Raw genomic sequence first — 11654 nt, forward strand, 5'->3', positions numbered from 1 at the left:
AGAGAGAGAGAGAGAGAGAGAAGACATAGATAACATCAGAAAAGCAGAGTATGTTTTAGTAAATGTTATATTAGGAATACATTAAAAGTAGGAATACATTATCATAATGTAGGTAGATAAGGAACTTCATAATAATTAAACAAGCTTAACTATTCGCTAGTACATCATTATAATTATGCAATTGATAATAATATTAAATATGTTAAATTATTAATGTAATTATGTAATGAATTATTGTAAATTGTGCAAATATATATGATTGAAATAGTAATGTAGTCAAGTATAAAAAAAAAAATCATGTTATTGAAGATTTTTCACCTTCATTTACAACGTGTATAATATTTTTTTTTTTCATGGATTTGCATTTAAATTACATATAACGTTAAAAGGATTAGAACCGTTGTGATAAAGAAAAGATAAAAAAAAAAGAAAAAGAAAAATATGAAAAGAAATCTAACCGTTATAAATTACCATAAAATTGTTAAAATTTTTAATGGTAATTTCGATAAATACTATAGTACAAGTAGATTCGTTGACAAAAAAAATCCCAGCAAAGCTTCGAGGAAAAAGATCCTATAAGAAAATATTTAAATTATGATTAGAGAAAAGAAAAGAAAAGAAAAGAAAAGAAAAGAAAGGTATTATAAAACATAATTAAAAGTCAACAGAATAATAATCATTGACATTTTTTCTATTATTTTCTTTTTTTATATATATATTGTATATCTATACAATTTTTTTTAATTACATACGATCTTTCGACAACGAGACATCATCGGAAAATATACAAAAAAAAAGAAAAGAAAAAGTACAATCACCGAAATCATCCATATCGAACTGTTCTAAAATCTGTATTAAAAAATAAAAAACCAAAAACACAAAAGAATAAAGAGGGAACAAAAAACATAATACTAATATTCTTTTAAATAGAGAAAAATATTATAACAGAGATGAAAATACAAAACGTTGTATGGTCGGGTAGAGAGAGAAAAAAAAAAAGTCCAGATATATTTGCGTATAGAAAATAAATTGCGTTAACACTGTAATTCGATGTTATTTAATATTCTCAAATATCATATAATCATTATAATTAAATAAAAATCTAAATCTAATGCATTTTTCAAACAAACAAATAAAATCAATTTAAAACCGTGTATTTCACATAAAAAAAAATGAAAAAAAAAAAAGATAATAATAATAAAATACACGTACAGTATACATATATAAGTACAATCAAATAATATAATATAAATATATACTTCGAATATTAATATAAAGTAATAAAAAAAAAAGAAACAAAGCACCTGAAAAACACATTCATAGAAAGAAAGAAAAAAAATGAGAAAAAAAGGTAAAAGGAACGCGATGAAATCGTTACGATCTAACGAAACTATTCTAAAACTCCTGACCCCCACCCCCCTCTTTCCTCCTCCTCCTCTTCATCCTCTATAAAATAAAAATAAAAATAAAAAATAAAAATAAAAATAATAAAAAAATGTAGGGGGTGTCTCGTGAAATAAAAAGAACGAGTCAGCGAACAAGACAGATAGATAGAGATAGAGATAGAGATAGAGATAGAGAGAGAGGGAAGAAAAGAAACATTGAAGCCTTTTTACAAGGTAGGGGGTAGGTAACAGGGAAACGAACGAGCAGGTAGAGTAGGCAGGAAGAGTACAGAGGAAGGAAGAAGGGCAAAATGCAATGCATTGCATGCAATGCAAGCAAGCAAGCAAGCAAGCAAGCAATGCAAGCAACCAGGAATAAGATGAAAAGAGATAGAGAGAGGGAACGGATGCGGCGCCTGCGTGTTGATTCTTGAAAGGCAGCCCTCATCCGAAATCCAGGATCCCAGTCGCGAACGCGCCGCCGGTACACAGCATTCGTGGTGTGGTTGGTCTCCTCCGGTTGTTTTCGACAGAGTGCAAGAAAGAGAGAAAGAGAGAGAGAGAGAGAGAGAGAGACATATATACAATTTCTCGGTGTCGGCGACCTGCCCTACCACCTGTCTCTCTTTTCCACCCTAATCTCTCCCTCTCCCTTCTTTTCGCTACCCCCCCATTCTCATCCCCATCCTCATTCCCCATACCCAGCTTTTTCACCTTTCTCACCCTTTTCACGCACACCAATACTACTACTCACCATCGTAATCGTATAGAAATATACGAATTGCGAGTGTGTGTGTGTGTACGTGCGTGCGTCAGTGCGTGGTTGCATTAATTTTTGAGTTACATTGTTAGAGGATTTTTAAGATTACGCGAGAAAATTCTGACGCCGTTGACGATAATCATTTTTTCTTTTTTTCTTTTCAAATTATGTTTAATTTCATTCGAATTAATTTATACTAGTACTGATAATATATTTCGCTGTGTATGTGTGTGTGTATATATATATATATATATATATATATATATATATGCGTTAATCTTTGTTTTATTATTACAACAAGGTTTTGACATCACGAGAGAAAATTTGGACATCGTTGACAATAATCATTTTTTAAATTATGTTTAATTTCATTCGAATTAATTTATACGTGTACGAGTAGGGCTACTGATATTATATTTAACTGTGTGTATTAATCTTTGTTTTATTACTACAAGGTTTTGACATCACGAGAGAAAATTTGGACATCGTTGATAATAATCATTTTTTAAATTATGTTTAATTTCATTCGAATTAATTAATACGCGTACGAATAGGGCTACTGATATTATATTTAACTGTGTGTGTATATATATATGGATATGTGAATTTTTATTTAATTACTACAAGGTTTTGACATTACGATAGAAAATTTGTACAAAGCCACAGTAACCACATAAATTCATTTTTATTTTATAGGATTTAATGAAATATTAGTTTAATAATTTGTCTTTTCTTTTCTTTTCTTTTCTTTTTTTCGTATGATTTATTTATTAGTTTATTTTACGATCTATCTTTATATATTCCTTTGTTTTTTTTCTGGTATCTTTGAATTTAATTAATTAGCGTGAAATTGAGAAAAGAGTATTCGGAGTAATAGAGATTAAACGAAGGAAGGGTTAAAGGTTAAAGAATTTTGTGTGGATCAACAAGATCGAAAGATTTATTCAGTTTTTTTTCTTTTCTTTTCCTTTCCTTTATTTCCTTTCTTTCTTTTCTCTCCGTTTCGTTGAATTTATTTCAAGAGAAATTGAGATAAATCGAATTTGAAAAGAAACAAGATTTTTTAGCATTCTTTGATGAAAGCTTAAAACACTCGTTGATGCTTTTTCACAGAATTACATTTCTAACCTTATTTTCTTATTTATTTATTTATTTATTTATTTATTCCCATTGATTGTCCAACAAATTCCATTTATTCGAATAGGAAATACACACACACACACATATATACTCGTTGATAAAAAATACAATAGAAGGAAAAGATAAACGTGAACATTTTGAATGAACTTTGAAAATGATTTCGATGATCCAAAAGAAATTCGATCGAATTTATTAATCATACGCACGTGCGTGCATGTACGAGAGTGTGTATGTCTATGCGTGTGCGTGAGTGTCGTAAAAATTGATTAGACGAAATAGTAAAAAAAAAAATGAATTACGAAATAGAATACGTGAAAGAGTTAATAGTTAAAAACGAACGTTTTAACGAAATACTGAACAGAAGATTTACATGAATTTCGAAGAACGAACGAACAATTTATTTATTTATTCTTATTTTTCTTTAGATATTTGGAATTTAGTTTTCACGAGATAAAGAAGAAAGAATCAAAGGACTACGGAAAGAAATAAAGAGAGAGAGAGAGATAAAGATAGAAGAAGATTTTGAAAAACTATTGATAAGAAATAGGACAAAAGTGGAATTTGAAAGTTATCCGACGTTTGTAAAAGAATTTAAAAAAAAAAAAAAAACTTTAAATATATTTTCAAATAGATTCTACCCCCCTTCACCCACCCCCCCCTGCTAAGATTCGTCATATTCTAATCTCCTCTATCCGTTGAAAATTTCTTTAACGCAAGATTCTATATATATATATATATATATATTTTTTTTAATAGATAAATATTATTATTATTTAATAATCGTCGTGAAGAATTAAAAAAAAAAAAAAAGAAGAAGATAACATCGAAACGTTGAAAGTTAATCGAATTAATATACGAATATTTCATGAAATTGCTTCTAGTATCGTACAATTTATATCTCTGAAAATAGGAGAAAAGGGTGAAGTATGTAAAACAATTTAAAAAAAAAAAAAAAATCCAAGGAAGAAACAATAATAATAATAATAACCGAGAAGAGAACGCTAACAGTGTCGTGGATTATTTTAATCAAAAGTGTTTACGAATTTTACGTAAATTATTAAAAAAAAATCAGCGATATATTTTCTCCATTTTCTTTTTTTGTCGTTGTAAAATTGATTTCACTAAAAAAAAACAAGCAAGAAAAGAAGGAAGAAAAAGAACCAAAGAAGAAGTATGACACAAGAGAAATAAAATGTTCTTCAGCATCGATCGAAGATTACAATTGAAATATCAATCACAATGAATCATGGATCGAGATAACTCGTGATCATCGTCATCATCATCATCATCATTATTATTATTATTATTATGATCATCATCATCATCATATCGAGAAGAATTCGATCATTTTGATCGTTGAACAATAAGATTATTGAAAATAACGTTCAATATTTCTACACAAAGAAACTTACAACATACAAACACACACACACACACACACACAGATAATTTAACACTCGTTATCACAACGAGAGATCAAAATTGTCGAGTGTTCAAGTGTCCAAAAAAGAGTATATCTTTTTATTTTTTTTTTTTTTGTTTTGTTTAAAACAAACAGAGAGAATACAACACTTTAAGGTGAACTTTAAAATGGAAACTTTTTTTTGATTTTTATAAAAAGTTCTATATACACTGTTGTCCACTTTCATCTTATTTTTATTCTTCTCTTTCTCTCTCTCTTTCTTTCGAATTTTTTCTTTTATTGGAAAAAGAAGAAAAAAAAGGACTGACTGACTATTGGGTTCGATCCTGAATTTCAAGGTGGATTTCTCTTGAATGTGATTTATCAAAGGACTATCGAGATAGATTTCAGCAACCACGTAGGTAAGTGTAATGAAAGGCTTTGAATTATGCAACGAAACTGTAAGATACTCTTTCTCTTTCTCTCTCTTGAGACAGTGAGAGTTCAACGTACTCGAACGAACGTATTCCTAAGTTTTTTAACGTTAAAAACGAAAGATTATCATATTTTTTTGTTCTTTTTCTTTTAAATATCGATTTCACAAATACTCGCGCGTACAAACTTTTAAACATTGTTTTTCTTTTTCTTTTTTCTTTTTTCTCTTCTCTCTCTCTCTCTCACATCATTTCCTTTACACTTTCTTTACTCTCTTTCTCTCTCACTTTCTTCATCTTTAATTATTTCAAATTTTCTTGTTTTTCTTTTATTTTTCTTCCTTCTTCTTCTTTTAACTCTTTCTATCACAAGGATATATAAGATAAGAAAAACTTAAATATTTTTCCATTTCGCGAAAGGAGATTTTTAAAAAGCACCCTTGTAATTTCAATGATACTACCACGTTTTCTTTCTAGATGCTTCCATATTCATTTTCTTTCTTTCCCTTTCTCTCTCTTTCTCTCTCTCTCTCTCTATCTCTGTATGTCTTTCAATTTTTTTTTCTACCCTTCATTACTTTTATAGCAAACTTTTTGTTGCTGTTGCTAAGCTCGAATAGACAAAGAAGATAATAGAAATAGAATAATGTAAATTATGTGTTGAAGATATTATTTTAAAATTTAAATAAAACGTTTGAGTAATTAACACATTGTATAGATTTTCTAAACAAAAATTTATCTCGTTCAATTTTATCAACAATTTTTATTGATATACCTCGCAATCTTTTCATTAAATCCCATTATCATAATTACATTATTACATAAGTATATTAATTAAGTATAAATACATATATATATATGAAGAGAATACACTAAGGGGGAGTAAAAGTGAGTTGTTGTTCAGTTCATGCTAAAATCATTTTTTTTTTTTTATTGAAACTGTTGTTTGATACATCAAAGGTAAATGCATTTCTTATATACCAATTAGTTTCAAATGAAAAAATTACATATTTATTTTTGTTAACTTACAATTTAATTGCAAAGAAAATAAATGTATATAACGTACAGACTGTTCTTCTCAGAAAGTTCTTCCCCTCCTTCCCTTTAATAAGCTTCAATTGGTCGAAAAAGTTTGTAACCTTTACACGAGAAAAGGACTGCAAAAGTTTGAAAGCTTAAACAAACGAAAAGGGTTTTCAAAAGTTGTCGACTAAGCACACTAGAAGGTTAAGGATTTCAAAGTTTTGATTCTAACACGGTGTTGAAAACCATAAAATTGTGTAGAATTTAGAAGAAGAAAAAAACAAATTCAGTTCTTCCTTGACACCCCCTTATTACCCCCTTACCATCACACACACACACACACGTCACCTGTTAAATTCGAACGAAACAAATTGGACAGAAAGATTTCATTTGACGAATTTTAAGTCACTAAATTCAACACAAAAATATATAGCTTAAATATGGGGTGGAGAGGGGGTGGGGGGTAGTTTTATTTCATGAAAGAAAATTAATACGAAAGGTAAAATCATTTGTTTTTAATCAATGATACAAAATTTGTTTCTTAACAATCTCTTGCATTTTGCATAATTAAAATGAAAGAAAATGCGTTCAGTCCAAGTATCGTCACTCGAATTATTTTATAAATATATAAGGGATGGTTAGGGTGTGGGGGTGGGGACGGGGGTGTAGTGCTCTCTCTCTCGAACGACATTTTAATTAATTTACGGGTCGCTGAGAGGATTCAAAATTCGATTATGCGAGTGGCATCGATTTAACCCGTTCTATCTTTTAAGAGAGCGAATAACAGGGGGTGAGTTAGGGGCTGCTGGAGAAGAGGGGAAGGGTAGAACGAGAGAAAACTAATTTTCGTATCATCTCGATCATCTTATATCTGTTTTCTTTTTTTTTTTTTACTCGCACCCGAAGACGTTCTGTAAAATTCGCCCTGCGACTACCCCCACCCCTCCACCCCCACCCCCCTGTTTTCAATAATCTTTTTTTCTTTATTCCACGAATTCTCCCATTGAATATTAATAATTGGATTCACGTAAAAGTCTTTGTGTAATTTGACTTTTAGATTTTCAATGACGATAGGGGGGTGGTATCATGATCGTCGTACCATCCATTTTCTTTTTTTTATTTCTCTCACTCTCTCTCTCTCTGTATATTAAAAAAGAAGAAAAAGTAAAAGGAGTAAAAGGAAGAAAATGAGAAGTGAATCGATTATTTTATGATTACTTTCTTTTTCGTGTGTATCACACAATGAACGTGATTTTCATTATTACGTTTTGACGATGATTATATTTTCGAAAATAAAAAGGTTTTTTGTCTTTTTTTTTTATTATCGAATAAAATTAGATAGATAGATTTCTCGATTGTTATTTAATTTCAATTATTTTCAATAGATTCAATGTTTCTAACAATCGATAGAATTTAATTATACAATTATGATCATATCAAATAACAATACTTTCGTGATAATTATCGTGTGATTATTTCCTATTTGGAATATAAAAAATTTTGTAATACTTTTTTTGAGAGATATAAAAAGAAATGAAAAAAAAAGATACTTCGAGGTCACAAATCTCTAATCTTACGTATAAAAAAAAGAGAACAGTATATTCTCAAATCTACATTAAATGTTCTATCTACCTTTTTCTCTTGATCGGTGTCACATTTTTATTAAAATAAGTTAGCATTTATCTATAAAAAAAAAAAAAAAAAACAAAGAAAAAAAGAAAAAAGAAAAGAATATTATCTCTCGTAATCTCTTCGCAAGAGAGATTTTACAGTGTGATCAAATAAATAATACATTTTCTCTTTCTCTCTTTTATACATTCTTTCTCTTTTTAACTTTGTTCTTTTTCTTTTTTTCTTGCCCCTCCTCGTAATATCGCATAATGCCGAGGGTGAACATTACTATAGGCCAAAAGGGTCTTGAAGAAAAAGTGTCTGCTGGCACTTTAGTACGTCCCTTTTACTTTTTTTTCTTTTTCTTTAAAATTCTTATTTCACCTCTCAGTATTGTTGCGATTTCGTCGCTTGCCAAATGTTCCCATCTATTATCGTATTTATGGGAATAAAATGGGAAGAAAAAGATATAGATAGAAGATAGTAGTGGAATAATAATAAAGTAGATAGAAAATTGAACGATTAAAAATCCCATTAAAGAAAATATCTCGATCATTGTCATCATCATCATCATCATCATCATCATCATCATCATCATCGAAGAAGTCCATTTCGAAGAATGATTCTATTATGCATACATACATACATATGTACATATATATAAATATATAATCGTGGTTATCTAATAAAAAGATGAAATTTATCAAAGTTAAAATTTGAGAAAAGGGGATGAAGACATTGGTATCTTTTGAAAGCGTCATTACGAAGCATTTTCTCAAGAGAATTTACTTCTTACGTAAGTAAGTATGTATACTTATGTATGTATGTATGTACATGTATACATGTATACAAGTATTCTTCGTAACGATCGATACGTATTCGTTAAAGAAGTACACCAACTATTATCCAATCGTAGTCGCATAATTTTCTTTAACAAATTTCTATATATATATATTAAATATCATTCTAGTATAGTAGTAGTAGTAGTAGTAGTAGTTTTGTTTTTTTTTTTGAGAAGAAATAAATATAAAATCTTTACTTATGGAGAAGGGAAGGAAGGGGGTGGTGGGTGGTGAAAAGGATGTAAAAGTTTCTTTTAAAGGAAACGTTTGACGATTACGATCATATAAGGCTTTACACATCTACTTGTTATATTTATCTGTGTTAGTATCGAAGTATCGTTAATTCTTCGGAAATCGACTTAACGCTTTAGAAACGTGAGATTCTTCTACGCTTTCAAGAAGTCTCGTCTCGATTGCAACATGACCCATGGGTATACGCTGGTAAGCTTTAATATTGCTAGATAAATATATGTATGTGTGTACGTATATATATATATATATATGTACATAGGGTGGTACAAGTAAAGTATTCAAGAGACTAATGAATATATCAACTTCGTATTGATTTGTGTAATATCTCTACACGTGGATATTATATAAATATATATAATAAAAAAAAAGAAGAAAAAAGAATTAATTCAAGTAATTGTTATTTAGTTTTTTTTTTATGATAATATTAATAAATAAATGTTATGTTCTCTATTTAAAAGAATTTAAGGTGCACACAGACTTTCTTCTTCATTTTAAAGTCACTTAAGAAGAAAATATTGTATATTGCATACTCTAATGTATTAACCTTATCGTACTATTTAATTACTGAGGAAAATTCAATCTCTATCTTTACTAATTTTTCTTAATATTATTACTTGCAACACTTTATTCGTTCCACCTTCTACATATATATATATATAGAACACATTTACATATATGTATTATAATAATAAAAAAAAAGAAAAAAAAAAGGGAGAGACTATATCAAGAAGAAAATAATTCCAAATTAAACGTGTTAAACATTCAGATAAAAAAGTAATTTAAAAATATTAATATTGAAAATAATTCTCATAAAAAAAATACTCACCATTTAAATCCTTTTCTAAAAGTTTATTAAACACCCCCCCCCCACCCACCAACAAAAACATAAAGAAATAAATAAAATAAACATCCATTGGGGGAGGGGGTGCATAGAAAAATATTAGCTTTATTCTGTCATTTAATTAAAAGTATTTTGAAAACAAAATTTTGTATCTTTATTAGTTTTATGAGAGAAGACAACTTGTAATACTTTATTTGGATCACCACTTGTATATCTATATCTATATATATATATATATATATATTTCTATATATGTGTGTGTGTGTGTGTGTGTGTGTACGTATAAGAGAAAGCTGAGTGAAACAGCTCGATGAATAGGGCGCCGGGGTACTTCTTCTCTGGAGGCGTTTTCTCGTTAAGAACGCGCATTACGAAACGGAGTTGACTCTCCGTTAAGGGAAGACGAACGATTCTTTTTTTTTTTTTTTTCMCCCTTTCCTTCCTCCTTTCCTTTCCCTCCCTCTCTTTTTCTTTCTGCCTTTTCTTTTTTCTTTTTTTTTTTCTTTTTTCTTTCGTATACACATTTCTCCGGTATTTTTGTTCCTCCTTTCTCTTCTCTTTTCTTTTCTTTTTTTTTTCTTTTCTTTCTTCATCTTTTTTATAATTCTTTTTTTTCCCTTTTTTCTATCTCTTCTTTTTTTTTTGTCGCATTTTACCAACCCACACCACACCACACCACACCACCCTTCGTGCTTTTCCAAATCCCTTTCAGGTGGTCCCCTCGTATCCTTGATACGTGCCACGCTAATTTAACTGCACTGTTAACACAAAAGTCCACCCCTAGTTGTAATAGTACCTAGTGGTTACTATACACACTATTATATACGTATACGTATACGTATACTTATAACCTGTATGTGTAACACCTTATTTCATACTCATTCACTTTATTACTAATATACTATAATACGTTAGATGTTTGCGTGTGGAATTTTTATGGTTTTCTTTGGAAAATCACACAGATGAATATTTCATTCTTTAATTTAAAGTAATAATATAATATAATTCGGATTAATTAAATAATATTTCTCTTACAATATAATCCTGAATAATATCATTAAATGTGTCTGGTTAATTTGGCTGGTTGTCTACATTAGTAGAACGTAAGAAGATCATTTGGATATCTTCCAAGAAGATTAATATAGTTATGAGTGATTTTAACCTGTAATTACCGTTCATTCATTTCTTTTCGCAATTAATATGTAAAATTACTTTCTCAAACAAAAAAACAAAAAAATAAAAAAAGAAAAACAAATAACATTACTCTGTATTCACCTATAAATAACAAAATCTTTTAATGCATAATCATTCTTGATAAATTTATAGAAATAAAAGCAACGTGTTATCCCATAATATTTTTCGTCAATTTTTATTAACAATTTAATTCTTCATTAAACAAATGTATATATCCGTGTACAAATATATATGTTACCTGATGAATATATTAAACTGACTTAATCTTATATCTTTCGTATAAAAAAAAAAAAGAAAAAAGAAAAAGAATGGAATGAAACCTAAATGAATAATTAAACAGCAGTAATTTCAAATGTTAGAAGGAAGAAAAATAGTATCTCTAATCTTTCCTTACAAACATTTCTCGTTAAACCTTAACAGACATGTTAACACTGATTATATACATATATATATACTATATACAGATACGTACACACACACACACACATACAAACACTTGCGTATTCTCGTATATACATAAATAAAGCTCTTTAATTCGCTAAGATTAGAACTAAACCGCGAAAAGGTAGAACCTAGTGTGCAGAGCTCGTTACCGAATAAAATTATCCGTCTTTCTTTCTATCCCCGATATAATAAATTCGCGTAGGAAACTTGAAAGAAGACAAGAATACACGCCAGAGAAGAATAACAAGAATACTTTGATCTACAGAAATGTCAGAGAATGTAATACTGTAAATTGTCCATCTTTGTAATTTCTTTGAAAAGTTTTG

The 11654-nt window shown here is 28.9% G+C and overlaps 1 protein-coding gene across 1 annotated transcript in view; it reads left to right on the plus strand.

Annotated features, from left to right (window-relative positions):
• The first annotated feature begins 4106 nt into the window (after positions 1 to 4106).
• Positions 4107 to 11654, plus strand: part of LOC106790482 (glycine-rich cell wall structural protein 1-like) — a 33115-nt gene continuing 25567 nt past the window's right edge. Inside the window, exon 1 of the mRNA XM_014755419.1 lies at positions 4107 to 5109. The gene's annotated coding sequence lies outside the window, so the exon portion shown is untranslated. The remainder of the gene's footprint in view (positions 5110 to 11654) is intronic.

Source organism: Polistes canadensis, unplaced genomic scaffold (assembly GCF_001313835.1).
Source record: "Polistes canadensis isolate GaletaPanama2010 unplaced genomic scaffold, ASM131383v1 scaffold_241, whole genome shotgun sequence".
NCBI lineage: Eukaryota > Metazoa > Arthropoda > Insecta > Hymenoptera > Vespidae > Polistes > Polistes canadensis.